At 44.4% G+C, this 15,735-nt stretch overlaps 1 protein-coding gene across 1 annotated transcript in view; it reads left to right on the forward strand.

Moving 5' to 3' along the window:
* Nucleotides 1-15,735, forward strand: part of LOC114435948 (receptor-type tyrosine-protein phosphatase gamma-like) — a 234,170-nt gene that overhangs the window by 81,338 nt on the left and 137,097 nt on the right. The window lies entirely within an intron of this gene.

The following is a 15,735-nucleotide window of genomic DNA, read 5'->3' on the forward strand; positions in this document are numbered from 1 at the left end:
AACTGCTGTGCTTTTAGTCATGTGATACATCACCAACACCAAGTTTCTCACTCTTCTGTAGTATACAGTGGCTTGCAAAAGTATTCATACCCCTTGAACTTTTCCACATTTTCTCACATTATGACCACAAACATAAATATATTTTATTGGAATGTTATGTGAAAGACCAACACAAAGTGGCACACAATTATGAAGCAGAAAGAAAATTAAACATGAGTTCATTTTTTTTTTTACAATTAAAAAACTGAAAACTGTAGTGTGCAAAAGTATTCAGCCCCCCTGTGGCAATACGTTGTGGAACCCCCTTTTGCTGCAATTATAGCTGCAAGTCTTTTGGGGTATGTCTCTACCAGCTTTGCACATCTACAGACTGAAATCTTTGCCCATTCTTCATTGCAAAACAATTCAAACTGAGTCAAATTAGATGGAGAACGTTTGTGAATAGCAGTTTTCAGATCTTGCCACAGATTCTCGATTGTATTTAGGTCTGGACTTTGACTGGGTCATTCTAACACATTAATATGTCTCATTTTAAACCATTCCACTGTAGCTTTGGCTTTATGTTTAGGGTTGTTGTCCTGTTGGAAGGTGAATCTCCGCCCCAGTATCAAGTGTTTTGCAGACTCCAACAGGTTTTCCTCCAAGATTGCCCTGTATTTGGCTCCATCCATCTTCCCATCAACTCTGACCTGCTTCCCTGTCCCTGCTGAAGAGAAGCAGCCCCAGAGCATGATGCTGCCACCACCATGTTTGACAGTGGGTATGGTGTGTTCAGAGTGATGTGCAGTGTTAGGTTTCTGCCACATATAGCGTTTTGCATTTAGGCCAAAAAGTTCAATTTTGGTCTCATCTGACCAGAGCACCTTCTTCCACATGATTGCTAGGTCACTCACATGGCTTCTTATGGTTTACTTTAACAATGGCTTTCTTAATGCCACTCTTCAATTAAGTCCAGATTTGTGCAGTGCATGACTGATAGTTGTCCCATGGACAGATTCCCCCACCTTAGCTGTAGATCTCTGCAGTTCATCCACAGTCACTATGGGCCTCTTGGCTGTGTCTCTGATCAGTGCTCTCCTTGTTTGGCCTGTTAGTTTAGGTGGATGACCATGTCTCAGTAGGTTTGCAGTTGTGCCATACTCCTTCCATTCGCTGATGATGGACTGAACAGTGGTCTGTGAGATGTTCAAAGCTTGGGAAATCTTTGTATAGCCTAACCCTGCTTTAAATATCACCACAACTTTATTCCTGACCTGTCTGGTGTGTTCCTTGCACTTCATGATGCTGTTTGCGCCCCAATATTCTCTCAACAAACCACAGAGGCTGTCACAGAACAGCTGTATTTGGACTGAGATTAAATTACACATAGGTTGACTGTATCTAGTCATTAGGTCAACATTCGATCAGTCAGAAATCATCAGGCAACTTCTGAAGGCAATTGGATGCACTCAGAGAAAAGGGGGCTGAATACTTTTGCACACTGCACCTTTCAGTTTTTAATTTGTAAAAAATTAACTCATGTTTAACTTTCTTTCTACGTCACAACTGTATGCCACTTTGTGTTGGTCTTTCACATAACATTCCAATAAAATATATTTATTTTTGTGGGAATAATGTGAGAAAATGTGGAAAAGTTCAAGGGGTATGAATACTTTTGCAAGCCACTGTATGCAGTGCAACAGAATTCATTACATGCAATTTGCTGGCTTTAGCAATTTGCCAGGAATTTTCAGAAGATGTCTCATTATTGATATTTAAACCAGATCGCTTTTTGTACTTGAGTGTGATGGGCTGATGAAAGGCAATGTTCTTCTCTGCTTGTCGTGAACGTTCCATCTCTACATGACTGCTGCTCTACTTAATATACACCATAGCTCAGTTTGATAAATCAACTGCCATGGCTATCAGCCTCCTCCCTCTTAACAAAAAAGTCCCCTGTGATGATTTTAAAATGTGATCATTTAACAGTGCAGAACAGCTAGGGCACTGTGTGTGAAATATGGCCATGTCAGCAACATAATAATAGTTTCGGCGGAGAAACAGAAGCGGTTTTATTGTCATGTCCCACACATGTATGTGTTCAAAAATGAGAAAAAGAGGTAATTTCTTTAGAAAAACAACAAGCTACAATGCTGCCAACAATGTTGTGCAACATCATTTTATTTTAGTCTGCTGCAGTGCATTAATCTCAGAAGTTACTGAAAATTCTCCTTTCTCCACAATATAATAATGAAATTAAGATAACTTTTTTTTAAATTCTATTTTTCTGGATTTTTTTTTGTTATTGTTCTGTCTTTAAATAAACCATTGAAATTATAGACTGATCATTTCTGACAAACTTACTAAATCAGCAGGAGTTCAAATATCTTTTTCCCTAACTTTAATCATATGTAAACGTTCCTCTTAAAAAACATAAAATAAATAAAATCTTAATTTTAAAATATGGTCCAGATAGGGGCGGGCACGGTGGTGCAGTGGTTAGCATTGTGGACCAAGATGGTCTAGTAGAAAAATGTGTCTGCATGCATGCCAAGAGGGAGTAAGATATGATTTATCATGTTAGTAAAATCCCTGAACAATTATGTTCTGATATGCATTACATCATCATTGGTTGCAATGTACAGTATACACTAGTATATATTCCCCTATTGACTTAGCTGTAGAAGGCTGTGGTCAGAAGTCCAGACTTTGTCATCACTGGTGATTGACTCAACAGGTCTGCTTTGCATGACAGTATTGTATAGCGTCATTCATTCACACCAATTTACTAATCCTAACTAATTCATTGCCCATTGTGTATGCCTTTGGTAGTGGACAGAGGTTTAGCACGAGCACCAAGGTGGTCTGCTGCTACGCTGTCTCATAAATACACTGTGATACATTGTGTGTTCTAATACCTTTCTATCACAACCAATAGTAGGTTTGTCGCCTGTATGAGCTCCAAGTTCCAATTCCTGCTACTGTCCATTTTTGGTACCTCTAATACACCACATTTTTACAAATATTTACTTGCAGCCTATTAAATCCCAACAAATCACAGTTTTTCCAAGCAGCAACCTCCGGGGAGAACACCAAGATTGGCAGATTTGCCATTGGCACCCTGTGCTCTTCATGGATTAGAGCAGCTTTACACTGAGCAGATGTGACAGAGTCTGGAGACTCTGCAGAGAACCTTCTGCTGCCTGCAACATCCTCAAGGATGACCAGTTTGGCGATGGGTCAGTAATGTGTGGGAAGGCATTTCTTTGGAGAGCCGCACAGCCCTCCATGTGCTAGCCAGAGGTACCCTGACTGCCATTAGGTACCAGGATGAGATCCTCAGACCCACTGTGAGACCATATGCTAGTGCAGTGGACCCTGGGTTTCTTCTGATACATGACAATGCAAGGCCTCATGTGACTTAAGTGTGTCAGCAGTTCCTGCATGATGAAGGCTTTGATGCTATGGACTGGCCTGCCCATTCCCCAGACCTGTATCCAATCCAGCACATCTGGGACATCATGTCTTGTTCCATCCACCAACGCCACATTGCACCACAGTCTGTCTAAGAGTTGACTGATGCTTTAATCCAGGCCTGGGAGGAGATCCCTCAGGACAACATCTGCCGCCTCATCAGGAGCATGCCCAGGCATTGTAGGGAGGTCATGCAGGCACATGGAGGCCACACAGACTACTGAGCCTCATTTTGACTTGTCTTGAGGAATTTCCACTCAAGTTGGATCAGCCTGTAATGTGATTTTCCACTTTAATTTTGAATATGTGCCTTCTTGGAAGTCCAGGAAAAATGTGACACTCTCCTTATGAACAAAATTTTCCACTTTTGTGCAAGGATGTATTAGAAAAATATCCATGAATTGCAGATTTATCTCTATCCCTACCTTGTCACAACAGCAGCTGCATTGATCTGGTTTAAACTTGATAGGCCACAGTATCCCATGAGTGACGTAGTATACTGTGGCCTTTTCAAGAGCTTCTCAGTCTTCATGTGACTCCATAAATGTTCAGTGGGGTTGGAGTCATGTGACTACAGGACAGTTATAATTATTTGGTCTTTAAGGTCTGTTTGGACTCACAAATCTTCTGAAATGCTGGTTTAGCCCTGAAATCACTGCTAGAAAGCTTTCTGTTAAATATTACATCCTTTATTTAGTAAATTCCATATCTGTGATGAAGGTACCATCTCTGAGTGAACAAAGCTGACACATTGATTGTCTAATGGTGTGCTCACTTTTGTTCTGCCAGATGGTGCTGTGGATACAACTGATCCAGTATCCGCAGAGTATTTTAGAGCTCCATCCATGCCCCACAGTCAATCTGTGTTCCTTTTGACTTAATAACTTTGTTCTGATGCCAGGTTTTCTACTACCACAGTACTAAATTGCCAGTTCAATCATGAGAGACTCAGCGAACTGAATGAGAAAGATTTATTAAGTACAAAGTTTGAATGTGCATTGGCGTCTAGACCCCGTCGTGAAGACCACAGCCGAAAAGGAGGGAAAACGCAAGACAAGAGGCCGCTGGATCAGAAGATCCCCCCCAGGGTCTAGACCTGGTGGTGGTGGAGAGCTGGAGGGCAGGAGATAGGAGGCCTGAACTGGCGTGGATCTGGTGGTGCTTGTGGTAGAGGAGGGTTGCCGGGTTCGATCAGATGGAGATGGAGACTTTTAAATTCCATGCTACGCTGTGATTGGTCAGGAGCAGGATAGAAAGTGATAGCTTATTGGTGAGGGAGGTGCTTTCTATTAAGTGTCTGACTAAGTGAGCGGAAGCGAGGGGGAGCAGTGGAGTGAGGAATAGGACAGAGATTAGTAGCGGATCAGGATAAATGGTGAATGATGGGAAACAGAGTCTTCCTGATTGAACTTACGCTAAGAGCTACATTAGAGTTCTGCACTAAATTTGGGGTACAGCCATATTTGGTTAAATTCATCAAATCTCACATACAACTCCAGCAAATCTGACTGGTTAATAACACAGTTTGCAGATTATCCTTTACAATTTGCTTTTTATATCCAAATTTGTATAAAATTTGCTAATCAGTTTTAGCTTTATTGAATCAGCTGGGATTATACAAATTAGACAGAACAAGATGGTGCCAGTGCACTGAATCTGCACCTTTAAGAGTTTTTAATATATATATACATATAATGATAATGCGAATCTTCTGAGGCCTTATGGAGTCCCACAGGGATCCACCTTAGGCCCTATTCTGTTTTCTTTGTATTCGCTCCCCCTGGGCTCAATCCTCAGAAGACATGGCATATCCTTCCATTGCTATGCAGATGACTGTCAAATCTATATTCCCCTTAAAAAGAAGGATGGACTGTCTATGAAATCGCTTCACATGTGTCTGAAGGACATTAAATATTGGATGGCACTGAACATGCTACATCTTAATGACTCCAAGACGAAGGTGATGATTTTTGGACCCAGCTCTGCAGGGGCCGAACCTGCTGATTTGTAACTGTACTGCAAACCAGAGATTGTGAACCTGGGTTTTAAAATGGATCCTGACTTTGGCTCGAAAGCCAAATTCCATCCGTTGTTAGATCAAGCTTCTTTCACCTATGTCAGCTAGCTAAGATAAGGCACTTTTTAACTAAACAGCACTTTGAAACAGTAATCCATGCCTTTGTAACCACCCGGCTGGATTACTATAATGCACTTTATTTTGGGGTAAGTCAGTTGTCTGTCTCTCAACTGCAGCTTGTGCAAAATGCAGCTGCACGTATTTAAACTGGCACTGAGCTAAACACAATCAGAAAAAAAAATATTTCTATTACTGGTGTCACAGTATCCTCCACATTTCTATCACTCATGATTTGGTTGATTGTGATTGAAATGTGGACACGCCTGACTTGGCCTGATTGCAGGACAAAGAAAATAACTTAAGGCTACTAACTCTTTCTGTCTCTCAGGTCTGAGGCATAACCTGAAAAAAGGGTCAGCCCACACACTCACCAAAATCTGACAGTATATTATTAGTGCAAAGATGTGACTGTGACAGTATAGCAAAAGTGCTTCATCAATGTGGTTTAACCTTCAGAACAATGTCAAGACCCTGAAAGCTTCATATAGAATGATTATGTACAGAATGACTAAAACCCCTCTCTAAACCTTCTCTTAAGCCAATGAGGAGTGCCAGTTTTAGCCTTCAGTATGCCTAGGTGTTGTAAGGAGGTCATTCCTCCAAATCCAGACCTCCATGGGATAATAATTTTGTTTACACACATTTTTTATGTTATTTAGTATTTAACTATATAATCACTGAAGATTTTCAGCTGGAATATTTCATTAATTGAGATCTAGGATGTGTTATTTTCCTGTTTCCTTTATTTTATGAGTAGTGTAATTCTAACCTGTCTAGGATTTTTCAGTGAAAATATGTTTAAATATGACATGTTCTGCTGCATAGTCTCACTGCCAGGATTTTTCTTTGTTTGTTTACTGTTAAACAGGTTGCTGCAGTTGTTTCTGTCTGTAGTGCATTGAACAAGTGTCTGACTGACATGAACAGGGGAGGACTGTGTGTCATCATCATAGTACAAGAAGACACAGACACTGTCTCTCTAAATAGATTTTGGAAGATTGCTGAGGTAGACAACATACAAACAACAACAAGACACTTCTACTGACTTCTTAGAAATGAAATTATGTTTGCTGAAGAAGAACTATCAAGCTGGTGCACTGGCATGACAGGAACTGTTGTTAAACAAGTCCATCTAGTCTGTGGAAGACTTTATGTTTATCTCGAAATCCTGCTTTTATTGCCCAACCTGCAATTGACACCATAAAAGTTTACTTTGGGGGCATTGGAGTAGAATTTGTTGTATTGTAACTGTATTGTAATGTAAAATAATCTAACTTTGTAGTCACTGTAGTGATCCTCCTACAACCCCGGATGATGATTTTTTGCTACCAAAAAAAGGATCCATTGGCTGGCCACATTTGAAGGAGCCTATGAACTATTCCACTACTGTCTTTTTACAAATGGGTCAAGATGTATAAACGGTATAGGATTTGGTATGAGATATAAACAATGACTGTGTTTGCAGATGGGCATGGATCAAAAATGCTGAGGACTATTATTTAATATGTAGAAATCTGACTGTGCTAAATGACCACATGCATACATAAAGTGCATTTGCAAAAACATAGAGCACATTTTAGCAAACAATAATATTGGAGAGATGTAAGATCAACAGTCCAATGAATCACTTCTGAGGGGTATTTTCAGCATCCATGCTGTCCCTTCCCTGTCCCGCTCCCCCTACGAGCTGCGGCGATTTTGCCAGTGGTGGGAAAAACAGAAGCAGAGATGTGTCAGTGCAACAAATCTGTCAATATATGTAAAAAATGTTAGTGTGCAGTAACCTCCTCTTTACAGTAGGTGGCACTGTCCACAGATGTCCACACATGGTCGGGGTTGGGTCTGTATCACATGTAAAAAAATTGAGGATTTTAGGAGCATCCGTGGTGGAGTTATACCATCTGCAGTACCCTATGTGTCCACTGGGTGGAGCCAGACACCATGAGAATAGTGGAGACCTGTCTGTGCATCAAACCTCAAAAAACATTTAATTCATACATGAAAATTGTCTAGAAGGAGTTACTTCCGGTTTCCTGTAGGTGGCGCTGTGCAGGTGACTCATGAGCATGCAGATGTGTTGGGAGATGGACCGTTATGACATGAAAAAAATTTGAGGACGCTAGGACGATGCACGGCGAAGTTATAAGCAGTTGATGTTTCATGGCGAAGGTTCAACAGTCGCCACCGCTACGGGCAGCATGATACAGGAATCCACACAGGTGTCTCTGTGGGACATCAAATCTGTGATCCTCATTTGGCTGTGTAATGACAGGGAAGGATTTAACAGAGTGCATGTCAGTGAAGAACATGGCACTTCCTGTCTCCACCACAAGGGAGCGCCATAGATCATGATGACATAGAGACGTTCAGGGAGGGGCTCTGATCACGTGCAGAAAGTTTGAAGCCGTTTGGAGCAAGTATGTAGGAGAGAGAGCTGTTCGTGTATGAATGGCGAAGTGACGCCACAGCGGCCACGCCCTTTAACTTAGAGAAAAGCTTTTGATAACTTTTGATCAGCATGGTCTCTAGGTGACAGCGACCGAATATGAAGTCAATCGGTCAAAAGGAGGAGGAGGAGTTCGTCCGCATACCAAGGGTGGAAATCGCTGAAATTTGACCGCCTAAATCAAAATGGCTGACTTCCTGTGTGGTCTAGATCAATGGTGCAAGAGACTTTTATGTGCGCCTGGACGTGTTCTGTGTGTGTGCCGATTTTTGTCTTCCTACTCCAAAAAAAACCCTATGGAGAGGGGTATTTTAAAAATTCAAGGGGGCGCCATTGAGCTATTTTGCCCCGCCCACTTACGAGACCCCCATCAGTTGCTAGGACATGCCCCCGAGAATGTGTGTATGAATTTTCATGATCATAGAAGGTCATTAAGGTCATTAAATACTCAAACGTAATCTCACGGCGAAGGATCAACAGTTCGACAGGACACCATTGCACGCAGCTTCACGGCCTTCATAGTGTAGCTTCACCAACTAGTTGGGAAGGTTCTAGAGGTGAAATGAAGTTGATGCTGTCAACTATGTAGGAGCAGTACACGTCAGAGTAAAAAGAGGCCATTTCCTGTTACCAGCAGGGGGCGCCACGAGTAAGTAAGGGTTTCAACATATGGAGGTGTTCAGGGCGGAGCCCTCGTCATGCTCATAAAGTTTGAAGACGTTTGGATAAAGTATGCAGGCGTGAGAGCCGTTCAAAGTTACATGGCGAAATCATGAATCGTCGCCAGACTTTGGCGAGCCACAGAGGCCACGCCCTGTAAGTTAGAGAAAAGCTTTTGATAACTTTTGATCAGCAGGTCCTTTAGGTGACCTCCAGCAAATTTCAGGTCAATCGGGCAACAGCTCTAGGAGGAGTTCGCTCACATACCAATGGTGTAAATCGCCAAAATCGCCATTTGCCATCCAAGATGGCGGACTTCCTGTTGGGTTAAGGTCATGGTGTCAAGAGACGTTTTGGTGCGTCTTGGTATGATAAACATGTGTACCGATTTTTGTGCACCTACTCCAAACTAAGCCAAATGCGAGGGGTGTTTTGAAAATTTCAAGGGGGCACTGTAGAGCCATTTTGCCCCGCCCCTTTGCAGCGACCACAAAATATCAAATTTTTCGCCACCCCTGATGAGTGTGCAAAGTTTCGTGAGTTTTCGTGCATGGCAAAGGGGTGAAAAATGCAGTTAAACAGGCAGGCAAATAATAAGAATAATAATAATAATTAAAGCTGCAAGCATCGATGATCGGGCCCTCGCACTCCGCGCGACCGCCCCCTCCCTGTCACACCGTCCCTTCCCACCCCCGCTCCCCCCACGAGCTGCGCCGATTTTTGCCAGCGGTGGGAAGAAGCAGAGATGTCTCAGTGCAACAATCTCTCAATATATGTAAAAATTGTTAGTGTGCAGTAACCTCCTCTTTACAGTAGGTGGCGCTGTCCACAGATGTCCACACAGGGTCGGGGTCGGGTCTGTATCACATGTAAAAAATTTGAGGATTTTAGGAGCATCCGTGGTGGAGTTATATCAGTTGCAGTACCGTATGTGTCCACTGGGTGGACCCAGACACCATGAGAATAGTGGAGACCCGTCTGTGCATCAAACCTCAAAAAACATTTGATTCATACATGAAAAATGTCCAGAAGCAGTTACTTCCGGTTTCCTGTAGGTGGCGCTGTGCAGGTGACTCATGAGCATGCAGACGTGTGGGGGGACGGACCGTTAGGACATGAAAAAAATTTGAGGACGCTAGGACGATGCACGGCGAATTTATAAGCAGTTGATGTTTCATGGCGAAGGTTCAACAGTCGCCACCGCCACGGGCAGCATGATACATGATTTCCACACAGTTGTCTCTGTGGGACTTCAAATCTGTGATCCTCATTTGGCTGTGTAATGACAGGGAAGGATTTAACAGAGTGCATGTCAGTGAAGAACATGGCACTTCCTGTCTCCACCACAAGGGAGCGCCATAGATCAAGATGACATAGAGACGTTCAGGGAGGGGCTCTGACCACGTGCAGAAAGTTTGAAGCCGTTTGGAGCAAGTATGTAGGAGAGAGAGCTGTTCGTGTATGAATGGCGAAGTGACGCCACAGCGGCCACGCCCTTTAACTTAGAGAAAAGCTTTTGATAACTTTTGATCAGCATGGTCTCTAGGTGACAGCGACCGAATATGAAGTCAATCGGTCGAAATCCCTAGGAGGAGTTCGTCCGCATACCAAAGATGGAAATCGCTGAAATTTGACCGCCTAAATCAAAATGGCTGACTTCCTGTGTGGTCTAGATCAATGGTGCAAGAGACTTTTATGTGCGCCTGGACGTGTTCTGTGTGTGTGTCGATTTTTGTCTTTCTACTCCAAAAAAACCCCTATGGAGAGGGGTATTTTAAAAATTCAAGGGGGCGCCATTGAGCCATTTTGCCCCGCCCACTTACGAGACCCCCATCAGTTGCTAGTACATGCCCCCGAGAATGTGTGTATGAATTTTCATGATCATAGAAGGTCGTTAAGGTCATTAAATACTCAAACATAATCTCACAGCGAAGGATCGACAGTTGGCGCCCCGCCACACGGACACCATTGCACTCAGCTTCACGGCCTTCATAGTGTAGCTTCACCAACTAGTTGGGAAGGTTCTAGAGGTGAAATGAAATTGATGCTGTCAACTATGTAGGAGCAGTACACGTCAGAGTAAAAAGAGGCCATTTCCTGTTACCAGCAGGGGGCGCCACGAGTAAGTAAGGGTTTCAACATATGGAGGTGTTCAGGGCGGAGCCCTCGTCATGCTCATAAAGTTTGAAGACGTTTGGATAAAGTATGCAGGCGTGAGAGCCGTTCAAAGTTACATGGCGAAATCATGAATCGTCGCCAGACTTTGGCGAGCCACAGAGGCCACGCCCTTTAAGTTAGAGAAAAGCTTTTGATAACTTTTGATCAGCAGGTCCTTTAGGTGACCTCCAGCAAATTTCAGGTCAATCGGGCTACAGCTCTAGGAGGAGTTCGCTCACATACCAATGGTGTAAATCGCCAAAATCGCCATTTTCCATCCAAGATGGCGGACTTCCTGTTGGGTTAAGGTCATGGTGTCAAGAGACTTTTTGGTGCGTCTTGGTATGATAAACGTGTACCGATTTTCGTGCACCTACTCCAAACTAAGCCAAATGCGAGGGGTGTTTTGAAAATTTCAAGGGGGCGCTGTAGAGCCATTTTGCCCCGCCCCTTTGCAGCGACCACAAAATATCAAATTTTTCGCCACCCCTGATGAGTGTGCAAAGTTTCGTGAGTTTTCGTGCATGGCAATGGGGTGAAAAATGCAGTTAAACAGGCAGGCAAATAATAAGAATAATAATTAAAGCTGCAAGCAGCGATGATCGGGCCCTCGCACTCTGCGCGACCGCCCCCTCCCCGTCATGCCGTCCCTTCCCTCCTCTGCACCCCCCACGAGCTGCGGCACTTTTGCCAGCCGTGGGAAAAAGCCGGCAGACAGAAGCAGAGATGTGTCAGTACAACAAATCTCTCAATATATGTAAAAATTGTTAGTGTGCAGTAACCTCCTCTTTACAGTAGGTGGCGCTGTCCACAGATGTCCACACAGGGTCGGGGTCGGGTCTGTAGCACATGTAAAAAATTTGAGGATTTTAGGAGCATCCGTGGTGGAGTTATATCAGTTGCAGTACCGTATGTGTCCACTGGGTGGAGCCAGACACCATGAGAATAGTGGAGACCCGTCTGTGCATCAAACCTCAAAAAACATTTGATTCATACATGAAAAATGTCCAGAAGCAGTTACTTCCGGTTTCCTGTAGGTGGCGCTGTGCAGGTGACTCATGAGCATGCAGACGTGTGGGGGGACGGACCGTTAGGACATGAAAAAAATTTGAGGACGCTAGGACGATGCACGGCGAAGTTATAAGCAGTTGATGTTTCATGGCGAAGGTTCAACAGTCGCCACCGCCACGGGCAGCATGATACAGGAATCCACACAGTTGTCTCTGTGGGACTTCAAATCTGTGATCCTCATTTGGCTGTGTAATGACAGGGAAGGATTTAACAGAGTGCATGTCAGTGAAGAACATGGCACTTCCTGTCTCCACCACAAGGGAGCGCCATAGATCATGATGACATAGAGATGTTCAGGGAGGGGCTCTGACCACATGCAGAAAGTTGGAAGCCGTTTGGAGCAAGTATGTAGGAGAGAGAGCTGTTCGTGTATGAATGGCGAAGTGACGCCACAGCGGCCACGCCCTTTAACTTAGAGAAAAGCTTTTGATAACTTTTGATCAGCATGGTCTCTAGGTGACAGCGACCGAATATGAAGTCAATCGGTCGAAATCCCTAGGAGTTCGTCCGCATACCAAAGGTGGAAATCGCTGAAATTTGACCGCCTAAATCAAAATGGCTGACTTCCTGTGTGGTCTAGATCAATGGTGCAAGAGACTTTTATGTGCGCCTGGACGTGTTCTGTGTGTGTGTCGATTTTTGTCTTCCTACGCCAAAAAAACCCCTATGGAGAGAAGTATTTTAAAAATTCAAGGGGGCGCCATTGAGCCATTTTGCCCCGCCCACTTACGAGACCCCCATCAGTTGCTAGTACATGCCCCCGAGAATGTGTGTATGAATTTTCATGATCATAGAAGGTCGTTAAGGTCATTAAATACTCAAACGTAATCTCACGGCGAAGGATCGACAGTTGGCGCCCCGCCACACGGACACCATTGCACGCAGCTTCACGGCCTTCATAGTGTAGCTTCACCAACTAGTTGGGAAGGTTCAAGAGGTGAAATGAAATTGATGCTGTCAACTATGTAGGAGCAGTACACGTCAGAGTAAAAAGAGGCCATTTCCTGTTACCAACAGTGGGCGCCACGAGTAAGTAAGGGTTTCAACATATGGAGGTGTTCAGGGCGGAGCCCTCGTCATGCTCATAAAGTTTGAAGACGTTTGGATAAAGTATGCAGGCGTGAGAGCCGTTCAAAGTTACATGGCGAAATCATGAATCGTCGCCAGACTTTGGCGAGCCACAGAGGCCACGCCCTGTAAGTTAGAGAAAAGCTTTTGATAACTTTTGATCAGCAGGTCCTTTAGGTGACCTCCAGCAAATTTCAGGTCAATCGGGCTACAGCTCTAGGAGGAGTTCGCTCACATACCAATGGTGTAAATCGCCAAAATCGCCATTTTCCATCCAAGATGGCGGACTTCCTGTTGGGTTAAGGTCATGGTGTCAAGAGACTTTTTGGTGCGTCTTGGTATGATAAACATGTGTACCAATTTTCGTGCACCTACTCCAAACTAAGCCAAATGCAAGGGGTGTTTTGAAAATTTCAAGGGGGCGCTGTAGAGCCATTTTGCCCCGCCCCTTTGCAGCGACCACAAAATATCAAATTTTTCGCCACCCCTGATAAGTGTGCAAAGTTTCGTGAGTTTTCGTGCATGGCAAAGGGGTGAAAAATGCAGTTAAACAGGCAGACAAATAATAAGAATAATAATAATAATAAACACAGCAATTACAATAGGGCCTTCGCACCACTCGGTGCTCGGGCCCTAATAATAATAATAATAAACACAGCAATTACAATAGGGCCTTCGCACCACTCGGTGCTCGGGCCCTAATTAAAGCTGCAAGCAGCGATGATCGGGCCCTCGCACTCCGCGCGACCGCCCCCTCCCCGTCACGCCGTCCCTTCGCTCCTCTGCTCCCCCCACGAGCTGCGGCGATTTTGCCAGCGGTGGGAAAAAGCCGGCAGACAGAAGCAGAGATGTGTCAGTACAACAAATCTCTCAATATATGTAAAAATTGTTAGTGTGCAGTAACCTCCTCTTTACAGTAGGTGGCGCTGTCCACAGATGTCCACACGTGGTCGGGTCTGTATCACATGTAAAAAATTTGAGGATTTTAGGAGAATCCGTGGTGGAGTTATATCAGTTGCAGTACCGTATGTGTCCACTGGGTGGAGCCAGACACCATGAGAATAGTGGAGACCCGTCTGTGCATCAAACCTCAAAAAACATTTGATTCATACATGAAAAATGTCCAGAAGCAGTTACTTCCGGTTTCCTGTAGGTGGCGCTGTGCAGGTGACTCATGAGCATGCAGACATGTGGGGGGACGGACCGTTAGGACATGAAAAAAATTTGAGGACCCTAGGACGATGCACGGCGAAGTTATAAGCAGTTGATGTTTCATGGCGAATGTTCAACAGTCGCCACGGGCAGCATGATACAGAAAACCACACAGGTGTCTCTGTGGGACGTCAAATGTGTGATCCTCATTTCGCTGTGTAATGACAGGGAAGGATTAAACAGAGTGCATGTCAGTGAAGAACATGGCACTTCCTGTCTCCACCACAAGGGAGCGCCATAGATCATGATGACATAGAGACGTTCAGGGAGGGGCTCTGACCACGTGCAGAAAGTTTGAAGCCGTTTGGAGCAAGTATGTAGGAGAGAGAGCTGTTCGTGTATGAATGGCGAAGTGACGCCACAGCGGCCACGCCCTTTAACTTAGAGAAAAGCTTTTGATAACTTTTGATCAGCATGGTCTCTAGGTGACAGCGACCGAATATGAAGTCAATCGGTCGAAATCCCTAAGAGGAGTTCGTCCGCATACCAAAGGTGGAAATCGCTGAAATTTGACCGCCTAAATCAAAATGGCTGACGTCCTGTGTGGTCTAGATCAATGGTGCAAGAGACTTTTATGTGCGCCTGGACGTGTTCTGTGTGTGTGCCGATTTTTATCTTCCTACTCCAAAAAAAACCCCTATGGAGAGGGGTATTTTAAAAATTCAAGGGGGCGCCATTGAGCCATTTTGCCCCGCCCACTTACGAGACCCCCATCAGTTGCTAGTACATGCCCCCGAGAATGTGTGTATGAATTTTCATGATCATAGAAGGTCATTAACGTCATTAAATACTCAAACGTAATCTCACGGCGAAGGATCGAGAGTTGGCGCCCCGCCACACGGACACCATTGCACGCAGCTTCACGGCCTTCATAGTGTAGCTTCACCAACTAGTTGGGAAGGTTCTAGAGGTGAAATGAAATTGATGCTGTCAACTATGTAGGAGCAGTACACGTCAGAGTAAAAAGAGGCCATTTCCTGTTACCAGCAGGGGGCGCCACGAGTAAGTAAGGGTTTCAACATATGGAGGTGTTCAGGGCAGAGCCCTCGTCATGCTCATAAAGTTTGAAGACGTTTGGATAAAGTATGCAGGCGTGAGAGCCGTTCAAAGTTACATGGCAAAATCATGAATCGTCGCCAGACTTTGGCGAGCCACAGAGGCCACGCCCTTTAAGTTAGAGAAAAGCTTTTGATAACTTTTGATCAGCAGGTCCTTTAGGTGACCTCCAGCAAATTTCAGGTCAATCGGGCTACAGCTCTAGGAGGAGTTCGCTCACATACCAATGGTGTAAATCGCCAAAATCGTCATTTTCCATCCAAGATGGCGGACTTCCTGTTGGGTTAAGGTCATGGTGTCAAGAGACTTTTTGGTGCGTCTTGGTATGATAAACATGTGTACCGATTTTCGTGCACCTACTCCAAACTAAGCCAAATGCGAGGGGTGTTTTGAAAATTTCAAGGGGGCGCTGTAGAGCCATTTTGCCCCGCCCCTTTGCAGCGACCACAAAATATCAAATTTTTCACCACCCCTG

This window comes from Parambassis ranga, chromosome 5 (genome assembly GCF_900634625.1).
Source record: "Parambassis ranga chromosome 5, fParRan2.1, whole genome shotgun sequence".
In the NCBI taxonomy this organism is placed as follows: domain Eukaryota; kingdom Metazoa; phylum Chordata; class Actinopteri; family Ambassidae; genus Parambassis; species Parambassis ranga.